The sequence below is a fragment of the Lynx canadensis genome, chromosome C1 (assembly GCF_007474595.2).
Source record: "Lynx canadensis isolate LIC74 chromosome C1, mLynCan4.pri.v2, whole genome shotgun sequence".
In the NCBI taxonomy this organism is placed as follows: Eukaryota; Metazoa; Chordata; class Mammalia; order Carnivora; family Felidae; genus Lynx; species Lynx canadensis.
The window spans coordinates 145,831,360-145,850,922 of record NC_044310.1 but is presented as its reverse complement, the minus strand read 5'-3'; the positions used below and the strand labels follow the sequence as shown (position 1 = coordinate 145,850,922).

The following is a 19,563-nucleotide window of genomic DNA, read 5'->3' as shown; positions in this document are numbered from 1 at the left end:
CTCCCCATCCCGTGACAATTCAGTAACCACATGCAGGAATACTGCTACTGCTCTGTGCATGGCTGAGATCCTTCTAGTACCTGGAATATTCAAATGCTACCACTGACAGGGCAGGAGAACATTCTCTGAATTCTCTGAAGGCAGTTGGTGTCGGGGCCATCAGAGACAGACAGCCCTAGTCTGAATTGAGCCACTTAAGAGCTGTGTGCCTGATTGCGAGCCTGAGCTTCTCATCCATAAAAATCTCATCTATTTAGACTGAGAATTTGAGATAATGTAAATAAGATGTAAAAACACATCTGTGGTCAACAGCTCTCACTTGCTAATATATAAGATTACTGAGCACCTATAGTTTCCCACATGAGCAAGGCCAAATTGGGGTGACAGAAAAGACTAGTTAAAGAGGACAAAAACAGCCAATCTACATGGGGTCATAGCCCTGTGTAGCCTATGTGACACTTGGCTCTGATCAAGCAAGGGCACTTAAGACTCACCGACTAGGGAAATGAATCACATCACTGCCCTGAAAACACTGTAGGCAGGCCTCTTCGGGCATCTCTCTAGCATCCTTTCCCCAAATAAACGTTCTCTCGAACAGAACGTATACTGTTATTTGTGGAGTGTTCTATCAAAAATAAAACTCTAGACGGGCGCCTGGGGGACTCAGTCGGTTAAGTGTCCAACTTCGGCTCAGGTCATGATCTCACAGTCTGTGAGTTTGAGCCCCGCGTCGGGCTCTGTGCTGATAGCTCAGAGCCTGAGCCTGCTTCGGATTCTGTGTCTCCCTCTCCCTCTCTCTCTCTCTCTCCCCCCCTCCCCCATTCATGCTTTGTCTCTCTCTCTCTCAAAAAAAAAACAAAAACAAAAACAAAAACAAAACTTTAAAATAAATAAATAAATAAATAAATAAATAAATAAATAAAACCCTAGAAAGCCTAACATCTAACACAGATCTAACTCCAGGTCAACGGTGCCTATTACAGAGGCCACAGGGAGGCAGTGGCTCTTTCATTTTAGATCAGGCTCTAATCCCGTGGAGTCCAGTGTTCTTACGGTTATCTCCAGAGTTCAGCTGATGCATTTAAAACATTCCCTGTAAAAGGCTTGATCAAAGGTTTGTGGCCTAAGTTAACCCAAGTCACTGGGACAACTCTGACCCACAAGAGTGCTTTTGTTTTGTTTTGGTTTTTTTTTTTTTTTTTTTTTTTTTTTTGGTCCTCTATTTAGAATATTTCTTGGTATTTATTTTTAGTTCGGAGAGGGTGAGAAATTGCTCTCTGGCCCCATCACAAACCCTGAACACCACCTACCTTAGAGAAAATACTAATATAAAATAAAATGCCATCAAAACAGTCAGCTCTCTGAGTCAGTATTTTTTTCAAAGAACAAAGATATTTCTCAAGAATGTATCCCTTCCAGCATGATGCCCTGGATCTCAGGATGTAAACACATAGACCATGACTTTGGTTAACCTTGCAGCACAAATCTGGGACTAAGGGTCAGTCATCTCATCTTAAGTGCCCAAATGGGTCTTTTTTGATCATTCATTCAATGCATGCCAGCCATGCCCAATGATCTACTGTGTCCCCCAAACCACCTTTACCCATGCCCCCAGAATCCCCCCCTATTGCCCCCAGACTCCTCCACCCCCCATACACCTTTGCCCTTCCCATCCCCCAACCATTCCTGCCCACCTACACTAAAGAGTGACTCATTCCTACCACCTCATTTCACACTTCACACAGTGTCCTTCCCACTCTTCTCTCACTAGGCTCTTACTCTTCAAGTCTGGTTTACATTCTCTTTATTCTTTGTTATGTATAGTTAATCAGTTAGTTCATGTAGGATGAGGAAACCAAGGTTTGAAGAGACCTCAAAGGAACTGGGCATTTTAACCAAGGTTCCAAAAGGCTCTACACACCAGTCGTGCAGTTGTAAGTGGGCACTGAAAACTGCCCAACCAATCATATGTAACACAACCACAAAACCACATTTATTCGATGTTTGTATTCCTTTGAGTGTGTCATTAAAAAAATCAATAATTGCAACTCAGCATAAAACAATGACAGTAGTGAACAGAATCATGGGACAACTCAAATAAATAACATTCACTGGGTAAAAGAAAAAGAACACAGGATTACATCTGCTTCCCATCCTAGCCAACTACATGGTCACCAATTCATCTTCTGCTCCAGCAGAAAATTTGCCTCCACTGATGAAGTAAAGAAAAAGAGGACACACAAAATATGATGTAGATCTCACAACAGAAAGGCCACATGTAAACTCAAGTATGTATTGAATTTTCATTTATTCAACCAACATTCGTTGGGCACCTACTATATTAAACTGCGAGTAAATAAAGATGAATAATTTACAGTTTCCATCTTTAAGAACTCAGAGCTTAGAGAAGATTCTAAAACAAATACAAGTGATACAAATCAAGCTTGGACAAGGGGCTAACAGAGTAATTGCCCATGAGAGTGAACATCATCAGGGCAGGTCTGTAGAGAAAGCAATAATAAGCTCAAATGTTGAAGGTTCGCCGGGTCCTAGGTGAACATGAGCAAAGACATGATGGTGTGAATGAATACTGTATTTTCAAGAACAAGGGCATGTGATACGCCGAGAGCACAGGATGGTATGCAGGAGTCATAAGTGAGGAGGTGAGGAGACTGAATGGACAAGCAGGGGTACATCTCTAGAGATCTTATATGCCACTCAAAGGATTTTGGCTTTTGTCCAGTAGGCAACAGATTGCCAAGGAAGGCTTTTAAGCACATTTATTGGCTGTACACTATGTTATAAAGACTGTGCTTGTCAATTTATACAGGTTATATTAGTCCTTAACAACATTCCTAGTAGGAATAGGCAGAATCACATTTGAATTTAAAAGACCATTCTCCCATTCCAAGTTCCCTGGAGCAGTGTTTAGAGATAAACTAAAAGGATGTCAGTCTGCGAGCAGGGAAATCAGGAGACTGGATGTAAATATCCTGACACAAAGTCCTAAGGGTCCAAATTAAACCAAAGACAGTGACAATGGAGCAGAGATCACCAAGACTCATTTCATTTTGGAGGAAAGACTGCTAAGATGATTACCCTCAGAAGCAGCACTCCTTAGCTTCTGCCACATAATGGAAAGCACCTCCCCCAGGGGTTAGACCTCCATCTTGGCTGAGATGACTGATGCTCCCAGCCATTTGTCAGCAGTCCTCAGGCCCCAAGGAGGCCTCTGTACTACAATTGGCTACCACACTATCAGGAGATGCCCTTGAGCTACAGATACTCTGAGGAGGCTTTTCCTCACCCTTGCCACAGGGTCTGCACCCAGCTTCCCCCAAGATACTAGGGGACCAATCCCAGCATGCTCCACAATCCTCTACACTTTGGTCATTACCAGAAGTCCAGACTGCCCTATTTCTCACCTTGTCAGCAGCCCTCCCTCCTTTCCATACTGTCCTCTAGAACTCAAAATCTATCCTTAGCAAAGTCCACAATGTCTCCTTCTCTGAATGTTCTAAAAACATGCAGAAAGCAAGATTTAACCTGAATTTTGAAGGCTGAAGCCTATTAACACCATTTTCCCAGCATCCCATAAAGAAGAGGTTGTTAATACTCTCACATTTAAGTCTGATGTTCAACCACTATGAACAGGGATGGCTGCACCCATGGCTAAAATACCAAAACATCTCTGAACTGGGTAATAACCGCCCCTCCCCTGGGACCTTGCAATGATTACACAATTTAAGTTAATGTCTGTCTTCACCAAAGCCCCCCATGGGGCTGCTCCAGACCAAAGGCTTGCAAATGTTAGACCCATTCCATTAAAGTTGTAAATACTTTGAGTAACACCTCTGATCCTATCACAAAAATCCCCCAGCCTGAAGATGGACTAAGTGTCTCTCCAAGTCACCTTCCAACTTCTCTATCCTCTTTCAAATCTTATCAGTTTTGAAGTTCATGTCATGAGACTTTACCACTCATTATCCCTTGCTATCACTTACCTATCTACTGCAGTTTCCCTTTATTCCCTGACCTTAGTACCTGGCTGTTTCCTTTCCAAACATACCTGTGCTCATTCTTGCTGTCCTCTACATCTACATGAAGCCCTAGTTTCTACATCGCTGCATCTCTGATGATCTTCTCTTTGACACTGCCTCAGCCACCCACTCACACTGCCATAACCTCTGGTTTTGGCATCATGATTACTTGCAACAGCTCCGAGATGTCAGCTTCAAGAATCCCACACTGTGAACGCTACCTTCTCTTTCTCCAGCTCATCTACTCCTCTATTTCCACTCCAACATCTTCCTGGCATTATCTGGCTTTCCAGTCCATGGTCCCTTCAGTTTTTTCCACTATCAGTTACACCCTCACTTCCCTTTCAGTCCAGCTTTGGGTCAAGGTCCTTGACTGTAACCTCTCCCTTACAAGTACTTGTTCCTCTCTTTCTGATTCTTGCCTGGCAAATCCCCAAGTTGGTTAAACGCAACTATTTGCCTGTTCTACACCCCCATCTAACAGCTAAAGAAACTGCCTAGAGAAAAACACAACCACAACTAGCCTCAATTTAAATTCATGACTGGAAAAAAAAAAAATCGCAGCTGTAAATCTCTAATGGGCAATCCACATTGACCAGTAATCCTATTATATTTCCCCAGGATGTTTCAATATAGCTATTTCAATTCTCCTTTTTTCCAAAATCCATCTTACCCCTCCCTTCTCCAACATCATCACACTCCCTTGGGAAAGTAGAAGTGATTAGGAAAGAATTTCCCACTACCTAAACCATGACATATCAGCCTCTGTACCCATTCTTTCCGCATTCTTTTACTATAAATGAAATGACTCTGTTCCTAGTAAGGACCAACCTCTACATTTGTGCCTTGGATCTCCTCCCTTCCTGGTTCTTCAAGCATTGCACTCCAACAATTAACCATCACTCTCTCCTGCCTTCATCAGTTTTTCCTCTCTACTTCATCATTCCATCATTTCGTCTCTATTTCAACTCTCTGGTCCTAACAAATCTTCCCCTAACCAATATCTCCTTCAAAGAACTTTTCCATTCCTCTGCTTCTCTTCACAACAGAAATTTTTGGAAGAGTTGTCTGTAAGCACTCTGCTTCCACAACACAATTCAATGAGCTTCTGTCCCAGCCTCTCTACTTAAACTATATGTCAAATGGTCAAAATCACAAATGACCTAATTTGGCCAAACGCGATCTCTCTGACTTAGTAGAAACATTTCCTTATAAAAATAATTTAAACTCTTAACGCCAGGGACACCACACTCTCCTGGTTTCCCTCCTACCCCATTGGCAACTCCTTCTCTTCTAAATAACACAGGACTCCAATGGCCCCCTCTCTAACTATACATTCCTAATAGGTAATTCCATCAAGTATCTGATACAAACTATAAGCAAATAACTCCTAACTCTGTATCTTCGGCCAAAACCCTTCCATTTATCCAAACGTCTAACTTACACCTCCAAAGGAATGTCTAATAAGTGCCTCACACTTAACACAGCCAAAACAGAATACTTTGTATCTTCCATCAAGCTTTCTTCTCTCCCAAATCTTCCCTTCCCAGTTTCTGGCCCAGGTGCACAAGTAAAAAATGTAAGCCTTTGTCCAGATTCTTGTCTCCTGTCTCTAGATAATTATCTATCAGCAAGTGCAGTCAACTAACTCTATCTCAAAAACAAATCCTAAATCCATTCACTTCTTTCCATCTTTAACACAATGCTTGTCCATTTGCAATACAATAATTTATTTATTTTTTTCAACGTTTATTTATTTTTGGGACAGAGAGAGACACAGCATGAACGGGGGAGGGGCAGAGAGAGAGGGAGACACAGAATCGGAAACAGGCTCCAGGCTCCAAGCCATGAGCCCAGAGCCTGACGCGGGGCTCGAACTCACGGACCGCGAGATTGTGACCTGGCTGAAGTCAGACGCTTAACCGACTGCGCCACCCAGGCGCCCCATTAATAATAATTTATAATATATATGTATTTGGTCATTCATATGACCTGTGAGCCACTCTAGCAAATTAATCACACCTAACAGGGAGGTCGTTAGAACCTCCACTCTTTAGCCAGTCGGTCAGAAGCACAGTTAACAGCGTGGGATTTACAACTGGTACTGAAATGAGGCACGGAGGGCAGTCTTGTATGCCCAGCCCTTAACCCATGGAATCTGATGCTATCTCCAGGTAGATAGTGATAGAATTGCCTGGTATTGTGTTGGAAGAAACCTCCACACACAAACTGAAACTGGGTCCAGGAATGCTAAAAGACCATACAACTATAATTTCTCAGTTGGACAACCAAAATTCACTCTTACCTGGAGTCCTTCTTCCATCCTCTCCTCCCCTACCTACCACAATCCAGTCTACCTACCTTTAGCTGTCTGAACAGTCTTCAATAACATGCATTCTCAATGGGAGCAAAAACACCCACAATGGGACAAAACTGGTCTTGGGAATGAAAATTAAAAAAAAAAAAAAAAAAATCTCACATTACAGTGATTTGTGGTCCTCCAAAGCTCAGCTCTACCCAGAAGAATCCTAAGCAGGCTCCATGCTGTCAGCTGAGAGCCTAACTCAGGGCTCGATCCCATTAACTGTGAGATCATGACCTGAGCCTAAATCAAGAGTTGGACACTTAACCGATTGAGCCATCCAGGCACCCCCCAACAAATTCTTATTCCTTAATATTATGGAATACTCTCTTGCTAGGGAGCAATTGATTTAAATTTTTAGTTAATTAATTTAAATTTATTTTTTCTTCTTGGAGAGATATAATGGGGAGGGGGGAAGTTGACAGACAGTGCTTTATAGCAAAACCACATTATTTCATTTATCAGCACATGACCTTTCAATGACTTATCTCACCACAGAATAAAATCTAAATGTCTTATCCTGGCTTCTAAAGCCCTATGAGACCTGACCCTTGGTTACTTTTTAAAGATGCTCTTTGGATACTATGGTAGGTTGAATAGTGGTGCCCAAAACCTACCCATATCTCAGACCCTGGAACCTAGGAGTGTTATCTTATACAACAACAACCACAACAAAAAAGACTACAAATGTGACCAAATGAAAGACTCAAACATTATACAGGTAAAATAATTATTTTATAGATTAACTGTTTCCCCAAACATTACATGCAAAACAACAGACTAATGAGGGAAATCTCTATTTGAATCAGTTTTAGATATTGAAGGATTACTGTGAATTTCATTAGCTATAATAATGGCATTGTGAGTAGTAGTAAGAAAATATCCATATAGTTAGAGATGCATAGTGACCTCAATGAGGGTAAAAATAACGTGATGTTTAGGATTTGTCTTGGAGTCCTATGGCAAAGAAAAAGAAAAACAAGTGGGATAGGACGAAACAAAGGTAGCAAATTTTTGATATTTAATCAAGGTGATGCATATGTGGGAGTTCATCTTACTATTTTTATCTCTAAATATCTGTTTCAAAATATGCTTGAAATTTTTCATAACAAATTCTTAAGCAGGCTACAAAATTATACACAAACCATAACCCATTATGTGTGTATAAGAAAATACTATAAAATATTACTAGTGAGGGTGGGAGGGAGGGGAAAGTGGATGATGGGCATTGAGGAAAGCACCTGTTGGGATGAGCACTGGGTGTTGTATGGAAACCAATCTGACAATAAATTTCATATTTTTTTTTTTTAAAGTGTCTTGGAAGTTAAAAAGGCAAAACTAAAAAAAAAAAAATGTTACTAGTTGAGTATTTATCTCTGAATTGTGGAATGGCAGAGATTTATATTTTTCCTTTGTAATTTTTAGTTATTTTCCAATTTCTCTAAACTAAGTCTGTGTTACTTCTTAAATAAAAAATTTAAAAAAAATAATAACAACAAAGGATCTTGAGATAGTGAAATTATCCTGAATTATGAGGGTAGATCCCAAATGCAGACATATATACCTTTATAAGAGGATAGCAAAGGGGGAGCACTTGGGTGGCTCAGCTGGTTAAGCCTCCAACGCTCGCACTCAGTGGGTTCGAGCCCTGTATTGGGCTCGGAACCTGGAGCCTGCTTCAGATTCTGTGTATCCCTCTCTCTCTGCCACTGCCCTGCTCGCACTCTGTCTCTGTCTCTCTCTCTCAAAAATAAATAAACGTTATTTAAAAGAGAGAGAGAGAGAGAGAGAGAGAGAGAGAGAAGCAAAGGGAAATGTGAGGTACATGGGAGAAGAGAATGCAATGTGACCCTAGAAGCAGAGATTGCAGTGATACAGCCACAAGCGAATGAATGCCTACAGCCACTGTCCCGGAGGAAAAGAACAGACTGTCCCCTGGAACCTTGGAAGAGAGCACAACCTGCCAACACTCTGATTTCAGACTGGCGATACTGATTCTGAACTTCCGGCCTCCTGAAAATCTATTTTCTGTTGTTTTTAGCCAATGAATTTGCTGTAATTTGTAACAGTAGCCACAGGTAACTCGTACGGCTGCCTCTCACTCTCACCCATTACAGTTCAGGTTTATTTACCTTCTTCTGCCATCAGATTCATCAAGAATCCAATTAGAGTTTGGGCACCAGCTGTCTTCTCAGCCTGGCATGTTCTGTGCCTCATCTTTGCACGGCTAACTCCTTCTGGTCATTCAGGAGCCAGCTCAAATGTCAGCTCCTCAGAGAGGCCTTCCCAAGCCATCCAAATTCAAAATAATCACATAGCTCTCATCATCTCATACGTCTCTTCTATATTTAATCGTTATTATCTTCTTCTCCCCACCCTAAAATGAAACTCTACAAAGCAGAGATCGTACCTGTTTTGTACGCCACTGTAATCTCAACTTGTGGGAAAATGCCTGGCATGTGGTAGGTGAGGGGTACATTTAACAAATGAATGGATGATATGGAGGGGAGAAGGGATGGCAGTACTCTTCAATGAGAGGAGAAACAGCATTAGGATGAAGGTGGGGGGAGATGATGAGTCCTAGCTTGACTGTGCGGCATCCAAGTGGAAATGTCTAGAGTCTAAATCTAGGGAAGAGGTTTGGTTGGAGATGTTGATTTAAGAATTACTAAAATCAGGGATATGGATGAATGTGGTGGTTCCGGGAGCTTCTACAAGTGAGGACAGGCCCTAGAAACTCCAATGTCAAGGGGAAGAACCTGGAAAGAGATCAACAAGGAGACGTCCAAAAGAAAAACAAGTTGTCATAGTAGCCTAGACAAAATTCAACTTCACAAAGGAGAGGATGAGCAGAATCACAGACATTTCAAGTAATGAGGTCCCGTTGATTTGCTAGTAAGAGGGACACCAATAATCATACAATAGCAGATTCATCTAAGGTAGAAGCCAAACTTCCAACAGCTGTGGAGTGAATGGAAGGTGAAGAGATAGAAAAACAACATATACAAAATAGTGTTGGGAAAAACAGCTTGAAAGAGAAAGTGAGCACTTAGCTAGAGGGGAGTACAGGGTAAAGGAACAGTTTTGGGTTTTAGTCTTAATTGTTTTTGTGATGGGAGAATCTTGAGTATTCTTGCAAATATTTAAAACAATTTTTAATGTTTATTTTTGACAGAGAGAGAGAGAGACAGACAGAGCATCAGTGGGGGAGGGGCAAAGAGAGAAAGAAAAACACAGAATCCAAAGCAGTTTCCAGGCTCTGAGCTGTCAGCACAGAGCCCGACGCGGGGCTCAAACCCACAGACCGCGAGATCATGACCTGAGCCGAAGTCGGACGCCCAACTGACTGAGCCACCCAGGCGCCCCATCTTGTAAATATTTAAAATATAGATGAACAGGGACAAATTTTATAGAGGAAGGTAGTGAAAGGGACGGGGGATCTGAGTATTGGCGAAAGAACCCACTTTGAATAACTCTACCTCTGACTCGGTAGTTAATGATGGAGTCGATGGATTCAGTTACAGGGAAGATGTGGAAGAGAGACTGAAATATTATGAGTTGACATGATATCTCTGCTTTCTCAGTACAATAGGATGCAAAGCACTGTGAAGGAAACAGCTTACTTCACAAAAAGCCCACAATCTCTTCTGCTCCCAGCTAGACTGCATTTGCCAATCTCCCTTTGCTGGTAAGTGTGACCGTGCACCTGATTTCTGGCCAATGGTATGTGAGGGGAAGTGACATATTCGTTACGAGACTAAGTGTTTAGAAAGTGGATATGCTTCTTCTCTTTCTCCTTCCACTAAATGGACACAGTTGAAAACAAAGCCCTGAGGAATGGCAGTCACACAACAGAAGATTCCAGGGTGTGGTGTCTAAACAATCAAGTGGAGGAAAGCCATTCACGGATCAAGACTATGATATGATCAAGAAACAAACATCTGTTGTGCTTGTGTTTTTATCTACTTTCAGATCCTTCCAACAGTTTAGTTTGCCCCTAACCACCAACAATCATCTGATAAAGAAATGCACAGGTCGGGTAAAAGGCTCAAAGAAGATGCTGAAGTTTGGTAAAACCATGGCAGGAAATGGGAAAAGATGTGGTCTAAAAACAGGTAAAAGAACTTGCCTCATGGCAAGAACTGGAGAATGTGAGTTTGTATGGACCTCCAATTTGCATGACTGCGTTCATTTTCCCAGTAGCATTCACAAACCCAGGTGCAGGAGTGGGAAAAGCAGAGGAGCACCAAGTTGCAGGCTGTTTCCACATCCATTAACACTAAGAAGATTTTAACAATGTCATGGGTTCCTAGAAATCAGATCAAGAGGAATATTACTTTAGGCAGGCATATGGTGCTATGCCTTCAATGTTTGAACAAGTTCAGCATCACTGGTGAAAACTGCTGAACCACAGGGTAAAATATTAGGAAGTGGAAAGTGTTAAAAGGCAAAGTTCAATGAGTCAAGCAGCAGAATCCAAAGTGGCCAAAAGCAGGAAATACATTACAGAAATACCAGAAGGATTATCCCTGGGTTCATTATTTCTTTGCACAGTTTTCAAGGGAGTTTCAGTCATGCCAGAAAACTGTGGCTTTGGGTGGGTCACTGAAGTTCTCTGGAACTGTGTTTCATCACTGATCTAAAAGAATTTGCTGTTGCTATATGAAATAATGTAAGCAAAGTGCTTAGAACAGAACCTAGAAAATGGTGATTGCTCAATAAATGATACCTAACATTACTATTTATTATTCATAATAAAAAGACAGAGTTGGGTTACCTCTAACCCTTTTCCTATTTTACAATTCCATAAATCTATGTTTTTTTAGATAAATATCCCAGCTACTTCATGGTGCATTAGGAGGAGGGAAAGGGGTTAACACTAGCAAACATGATGGAAGAAGGAAGTAAAAGTACATGTGTTGCAACAAATCCTATGAGGGTAAGTCAGGGGCCGGGATGCAAAGAGGGCAGCATCCTCCACATGTGAGTGCTACATTGGAGGTCAAAACAAGTACAGCCAGAGAGGCTGGGAGTAAGGAGATCCCAAATTTGGAGAAGAGCAAAAGTTAGGTCAAGGGTCCAGCAGTGAACAGCATCCACTAGCCAAGACTGGCCTCACCTTAGAAGAGTACTAAGATACTTTATGCTGTTATGGGCTTTAAATTCATGCAGCCCACCTCCTTTTATAGAGAAAGAAATTGAAGGTGGCAGAAACTGACCAAAGCCACACTGAAGTGGCTATACAATGATTTCAGGATGCTCAGGTAAACAGCGCTCCCCAAAGATTCCTTCCCCTAGCTTACATAAACGGTACTCAATGTTTTGTCTCTTTAGAATCCAGAGACTTTTGATAAGGTGACAAATTAATTTTATCAATCATCTTTTTATAAATTAATTTTCCAGCTTCTTTTTTAAGAGACTAGATGAGGTGAGCAGGTGGGAGAGAAGGGGGAGATTGATGAAAAGAAGAGAGCCCTCAGTGGATACTAAATGACCTCCTTTGCAGATTCCTCCACTTGTTTTCCTCAGGGATTGCTTTTATAACGTTGGTTCACCTGGAGTGATTTCCTTTCCTCCTCCTAAATACGGTATTTTGGGATATCAAAAGTGCCGGGGCACCTGGGTGGCTCAGTCGTTTGGGCGTCTGACTTCAGCTCAGGTCATGATCTCACAGTCTGTGAGTTTGAGCCCCGCGTCGGGCTCTGTGCTGACAGCTCAGAGCCTGGAGCCTGCTTCGGATTCTGTGTCTCCCTCTCTCTCTCTGCCCCTCCCCTGCTCATGCTCTGTTTCTCTCTGTCTCAAAAATAAATAAAAACATTAAAAACAAAAATTTTTTTAAGTGCCAAATGTGTAAAGAAAAAATAGGAGGCCTGAAGAAGAGAAAGTTGAAACTATCTAGTTTAACTGATTACCTGAACTGCACCTACCTGTGTTATCTTCTGTCCAATCATACCCAACTCATTTCTATCACAGGTTTCCTAAGTAACTAAAGGATAAGTGCATTATATAAGGCAATCACTTATTTAACAACTATTTACTAGGCATTCCCCATGTGCAAGGCACTGGGGCTAGGCCTGTGAAGTCTATAAAATTGTGTAAGATCCAGTCCTTGGTCTGCAAGATCTGCAGAAAAGGTAATGATACGTTTTCAAATCATTAGCTAATACAGGAGAAAACGGAAGACTTAACAGTGGCATAAAAAAAAAAAAAAAGTAGTTGCAGGATTAGGAAATGTACAAAACACTTCTGACTGGGGCAGCGAGGGAAAGCACCATGAACCTCGTAGCCAATGGTCAGGACATTCAAGGGTTGGTAAGATTTCAAAATGGTGAAGTACAGAGAAGAGCATTCATATGGAGGCAGCAATGGAAGTAGGACAGATTTAGGCAATTCCAAGGAGTCCATAGTGGCTGGATCAGAGGGAAGGTAAGGATACAACCTTAATATTGGAACACGTTTAGAGAGATCTATGAATTCAAAGACAAATATTTGGAATTTGACCCAATAAGTCAGAATAACCCATGGAAGAGTAGAGCAGAAAGTGATATGATCCAAACAGTTTTGACATTACCACAATGAAACAAACATCCTTTCTTTATCCAGTTTAAATAAAAGGAAAATGGCTTCTAAGAACCTAATACCCTAAGCTATATTATTTTCATCACTTATCAAATACATTTAGAAGTGTGTTGTGTCTTATTAAAATACTAGTGGTATAAAATCTTAGCTAAAAATTTCCTAAAATGTTTACTTTGAACAGAAACTTTTGTTCATCTTCATATAACCATCTGGCCTTAGCAGCCACTTGTGGATACAAGGTAAGTAATAAAGCTCTCTAAGCATAAGTCACCAAGTCATACTGGGAGGCCATCTCGTTTGATAGTAGCAAATTCTAGAAAATCCATTTCAGAAAACAACTTCTCTGTTATAGTTTGTGGGGTTTGTTTCCCTCTCTATATTATAAAACCTTTTTATAGTAGGATATAAGTGGGCAATCAAATATGAGCTTCCGCAGAGGACATAACACTAAAGAATATGAAGCTTGAACAATCTAAATTGAAGTCATTGTTTAAAAAGCACCCACACTTTAACAGATCTCACTATGAAAAAATAAAGTAAATCAGTAATAATTTCATTTTGCCAGAAAAATAAATAAATGTTCCCAAATAATGATTTAAAATTTTGTTAATACATACATCACAATACATTTTTAGGTAGGGGGGAAACATTTTCCATTAATTAGTTTTCTCCTACTAATTTTAGTGAACTGACCAAATGCCAGCTTGACCTAATTAAAATTGGAAACCATGTTTTGTCTGATGCATAAGTCAGAAATCTCATTTTGAAAGAACCAACATAAAAATTTCAGCTGAAAAATGGGAAACAAGAGCACAGATATGATCTAGGAAGAAATATTTAACCCAAAGAGGCAGTAGGAACTCGCAACAAAAGATGAAAATCCTGGAAAACAAGAAAAAACAAACAAACAAAAAAAAAAAAAACGCAAAAAACAAAAAACATGGTCTCATTCATGTCAGGACACAGAATCAGAGTTCTGGACAAACTCTGACCACAATCATTACCTAAACATCCTCAGGTATTCAAAACGTCGGCTGCCGCGTTTCCTTTTCCTGAAAAGTTCCGGAGATCAATCCCTGGTCAGATAATACAGGAAGAGGTCTACTCTGAAGTTGCTAGAGATGTCTTGGCTTGCCTTAGCCCTGGTCTTTCTCACTGAAGTTGAATATGATCATCTCTCCCTCCTCCTTTTCTTTCCCCCATCATGTCAACAAGGAAATGTACACTATGCCCTTTATTAGCTGCTTCTTCCTCTAGAACACAACCTCTGAGTTTTCTTCTTACCTCAAAGGTGATGAATTTTGATGGAATTATCTAAGTATGTGGATGAGCATCTAGAAACACATCAATAATAATCTTCTTGGGGCACCTGGGTGGCTCAGTCGGTTGAGAGTCCGACTTCGGCTCAAGCTCAGGTCATGATCTCAAGATTCATGAGTCCAAGCCCTGCATCGGGCTCTGTGCTGGCACCTCAGAGCTTGGAGCCTGCTTTGGTTTCTGTGTCTCCCTCGCTGTCTGCCCCTCCCCCGCTCACACTCAGTCTTTCTCTGTCTCTCAAAATTAAATAAAAAACATTAAATCATCATCATCATCTTCTTCTTCTTCTTAGTCTAGTTCCATTCAGTCCTTCCCTATCTCATTAAACAACACTCCTGAAATTAGCCAGTTGTGGAGATCCCACAACTCATGACCAGTAATTTTCTCTGGAAACATCAGATAAAAAATATATCCCATTATATACAACTGGAAAGAGTGACAGGCAGGCCACGTGATACATTTTTATGCAAGTGGGTTAAAAGTGGCAAGAATGATGAGTTACAATTCTTAACTCCAATCCTAGGCTTTAAAACTTCAGAGATATAGTGAAAAGTGTTATTTAGTGCACATACAGAATTTTACTGTGGGCTTTTAATACTTTTCCACAGAAAGTTCATTTTTGAAAGCTTAGGGTTGTGCTGGCTTTTTCAATATGCTGAAATACAAAATAGCAAACATTCGTGATACAATGCTGACCTCTTTTTTGCTGTAATCTTCAGGAAACTTGAGGTCTCTCTGTAGCTAAAGTGACATTCTCTTCACCACAAAACTGTCTCAACTATTTGAGCCACATTAATATCTCCCCTCCATAACCACTCAGTTAAAGCCAACATTCTCTCAATGGGTATATGATTATAAGAGATCTTATGCTGGTCCTTAACTGTTTTACATCCATATATTTTACCTTGTTAAACAAACTCTCTCAAAAGCAAGAAAACCATAGTTTTTCTTTTTCTAGCACTTGCTACTATGTAATAATGCTACACAAGCCTACAAAAAACTGCATTCAAGAAGTCAAGAGCTAAATGTACATTTGACCTCTGAACAATGCAGGAGTTAGGGGTGCTGACCCCCTGCACAACTGAAAATCCACATGTAACTTCTGACTTCCCAAAACCTTGACTATTAATAGCCTACTGTTGACTAGAAGCTTTACTGATAACAGAGTTGATTAACACATGTTTTGTATGTTATATGTAATATACACTGTATTCTTATAATAAAGTAAGCTAAAGAAAAGAAAATGTTATTAAGAAAATTATAAAAAAGGGGTGCCTGGATGGCTCAGTTGGTTAAGCATCAGACCCTTCTGACACTTGATTTTGGCTCAGGTCACGATCTCACGGTCGTGGGATCGAGCCCATGCTGGGCTCTGTGCTGAGCATGCGGCCTGCTTGGCCTTCTCTCTCTCCCTCTCTCTCTCTGCCCCTCCTCCGTTCATGTGCGTGTGTGCTCACTCTTTTTCTGGCTCTCAAAATCAATAAACTTTTCAAAGAAGGAAATCGTAAAAAAAAAATCCATTCACAGTAGTATACTGTATTTATCGAAAAAATCTGCATAAAAATGGACATACACCGTTCAAACCCAAGTTGTTCAAGGTCAAATGTGTTTTATTTCCGATGTTCTCTGAAGTGCTGTTTCCGCACTTAGGGACACCCTTGTGAGTTCTGGTGTTGACAAGCAGAAAGACTCAAGTTTTGAAAAACCTAAGCAGAAGCGTCATCACATTAAAAAAATAAAGAGGAGGGGCGCCTGAGTGGCTCAGTCGGTTGGGTGTGCAACTTCAGCTCAGGTCACCATCTTGCGGTCCGTGAGTTCAAGCCCCGCGTTGGGCTCTGGGCTGATGGCTCAGAGCCTGGAGCCTGCTTCCAATTCTGTGTCTCCCTCTCTCTCTGCCCCTCCCCCATTCATGCTCTGTCTCTCTCTGTCTCAAAAATAAATAAACGTTTAAAAAAAAATTTTAAAACATAAAGAGGAGAAATTGGATACTTATCTGGAAAACTGTTTCCTTCTGTAATAAGGGATTCCCACTAACCACCTTCCCCCTTAAGCACCCACACCACAGGAAAGGAGATAATGCCTGGATAATTCAAGCACAAGCAGCAAGAGCTAAATTTTCTATTCTTTGCCCAATTCTTTCCCTTTTGAATACAAAAAGAAAAACAGGTAAGAAGGAAGGAAGCTAATATTTTGAAGTCTACCCCCTAACAGGTACATCACTAGCCATTTTACATATGTTATATCATATATTATCCACACTGTGCCAATGAGACAATTGAGGCTCCGTGAGTTTGAGCAGGTTACCAAAGGCCGAAGTCTTGTTTTCTTCCCCCCACTACACTCAGCTAGAGTTTGTCCCACAGTTCAGTCATTCATTGAGAAAATATTTATTGAGTACTTGTTACTAGTCACCATTCTAGGCACTAGAAATAGGAATCTGTGTGAAGCAGACCAACTCTTCTCATGGAATTTACATTCTCGTGATGAGAGACAGAAAACAAATAACCGGACAGAATAATTTCAGAGTTATAATAGTTTGCCAATATGATTTACTTACAATGATAATCGAACCTCTTTAAATAGCTATAATGAGATTAAATAGTTACAAGAACTAAAGGGGGAGGGGATAAAACCCATGACAATTGGTAACACTGCGGCCTTCTTGCCCATTACTAAGCCCTCAATACATCTTTTAATACATCAGAGAGAGGGAGGGGCACCTGGGTGGCTCAGTCGGTTAAACGTGTCAGACTTCGACTGAGGTCATGATCTCGTGTCTGTGAGTTTGAGCCCCACATGGGGCTCTGTGCTGACCGCTCAGAGCCTGCAGCCTGTTTCAGATTCTGTGTCTCCCTCTCTCTCTGCCCCTCCCTTGCTCACACTCTGTCTCTCAAAAATAAATAAACATTAAAAAAATAAAAAATAAATCAAAGAGAGGGAAAACAAAGGATAGCTTTAATAATGCTCAGTTTCTTTACAAAATGACTGTATGAGATACCAGAATGGACAGCTCCCACAATGTTGTTTGTCAAACTCAAAACACCGCCTCTTATCCTGTTTTTACTAAGGTAACACTGCTTTATTTGAAAAGTTGATTTTTAAAAATCAAGACAGTATTGTAACTTGACATATGTCCTTACAAGGAACAGAAAGGCGTTTCAACATCCACAGCATAAAGTTCCCCAGGCTGCACACGGTATCCATTGGGCAATGGCACCCAGCTGTCCCTGTAGAACTCAGGGACCACAGTAGTCAGAAGCAGGCAGGAAGGGCCTGGCCCCAGTGTGGCAATTGCCATTACCGTCCACAGTCCAAAAATATACTGCACATCAAACTTGAAACATATGCAAAATTCTAACAGTTTTGTTTTAAGCAACAAATGGTGTAAGTCCCCCCCCTTCCCTCACCTAATTATACAAAACTATTTATAAGCTGACCAAATTAACTGTTAGCTGTGTCTACCGCTGCCTCTCACGATAGGTATAATGGGATGTATAATGTGGGTTGGCCCATGTCACGAAGGCTGTGAGAATTTGGTTGTAAGTTACTCTGAAACTCTCAAGGAAGGCTGTTAGCAAGTGAATGCTCCCGTGCAGAAGGTAGAAGGCAGCGTAGACACCAAGTGCTGAGAGCAGCACTTCATTCACAGGGCTCTCTCTACCTTTCTGCCAAAGCACTCTGCAAATCTATTTTTGCTCAGAGAAGCTGAGGGGGCTGTTTTAGGCTCATCGGTGTACACTTTCCATTTCCTCCTGGGACTGTCACACTCCAGCAGCTAAGGTCCTCAACGGAGCCTCAGCCCCCCTTCTAGAATCTTTTCCTCCCTTGCTTCAGAAGGGAGCGCCAATCCTCAGGAGGAGAGCGGCATCCACAAGCCAAAAGTTTGCCGCAAACTTTCCATGAGATACCAACCCTCGCCCCAGATGTATTACACCCCACCGCCCGCCAAAATGTAAATACTAACCCCTACTCGAGAATGAGTCCCCCTTCTGTTGCTGGGGAGGAACCCTAAACTCTCTCCCACCCCCCAGTCAACGCCGGAGTCCTAGAGGACTCGCCCGGGTCAGAACGGGATTGCTCTCCGCCACGACCCCGGGGGCGCGGGAAGGGGGTCTCCCAGGAAGCACACACCTGAGATCGGTCCTGTCGCGCGAGGGGAGCGCAGGAGCCCCCAGTTCCTCCCGGCGGGGCGGAGTCTCTGCCTCCCCCCGAATCAGAGACTCGGCCCTGATCCTCGCGGCGCGGCGCGCGTGGCTGTCACTCCCGGGCAGCCCGGGCCAGTGCAACCCGCCGCGGCACCGCCTCCCCGGCGACTTCCTCCCCCCCCCCGCCCCAACCCCTCCCCGCTGCCGCTCCTCCTCCCTCCCCTGGGGCTGGCGCGGCGGCCGCGTCCCGCCCGGATTCCTCCCGCCCGGGCCGCTCGGCCCTGCAGGGAAACGCGGAAGTGGAGGCGGGAGCCGGGGCCGAGGCGAGGGGGTGAAGCGTCGCGAACCAGCGGGCGGCCGGCGACCCCGAGGAACGTGACCTGGCGGGGCCGCGGGGCCCGCCGGGTGGGGCGGCGGCGCGCCGAGGCGTTGGCCCTCGCCCCGGGCTGCGGCTCCCGCCCCGAGCCCCGCCTTGCTCGCGGGCTGGAAAGCCTGGGCTGGGCTAGGCCCGGGGACGGTGGGGGATGTGCCCGGTTGCCTCGGCCCTGGCCACCTGCCCGCGAGAGAGGAGACACCAGACCGCCTGCACGCCGGCGGGCTGGCTTACCTGATTTCTCGTCGTCCGCCCCGGATCTGACTTCCCCTCCTCGGCAGAAAGGCTTCCCTGGGCCTAGAAACGCTTCTAGGAAGCGGGCGGACCCCTGGGACCCGGCCGTCAGAGCCCAAAGCCCTCGCGCGGATCCCCTCCGCACGCTCTCGACCTCCCGACCTGCCCGCTGAATGTCAGCGCAGGAACCCGCAGGGAAGGCCAAGCCCCGGCGGGAGAGGGGGGGATGCCGAGCGAAGGCGCCTCAGGCCCGGCCTCATACAGGTGGGGGGAGGCGCAGAGCCCCGGCAGCGGAGCAGCAGGCTTCCCAGATGCACCCCCTAAAACCGACCCTGCCCACTGAGCATGCCCAGCTTACTTGGAACCACCAGAGCTAAGCAAGCCCAAGTGGACCCAGGGAGGGCGCACATGGGGCTCAAATGGACCCCATATCCTTAAGACCTTTCCTCCAACAACCTCTGGGAGTTTTGCAAAGAAGGTTTCTACCGTGGTGTTGGAAAATACCCAGGGGAG

At 43.1% G+C, this 19,563-nt stretch overlaps 1 protein-coding gene across 3 annotated transcripts in view; it reads right to left on the bottom strand.

The window, feature by feature from the left end:
- The window catches only part of GPD2 (glycerol-3-phosphate dehydrogenase 2), a 142,555-nt gene extending 123,359 nt beyond the window's left edge, over positions 1-19,196 (bottom strand). The window contains exon 1 of one of the 3 annotated variants that reach the window (XM_030324216.1): positions 19,051-19,196. The gene's annotated coding sequence lies outside the window, so the exon portion shown is untranslated. Of the gene's footprint in view, positions 1-18,429; positions 18,578-19,050 lie in introns of those variants that run through there. The other 2 variants (XM_030324215.2, XM_030324218.1) reach the window with 2 other exon arrangements.
- Between the last annotated feature and the right edge of the window lie 367 nt (positions 19,197-19,563).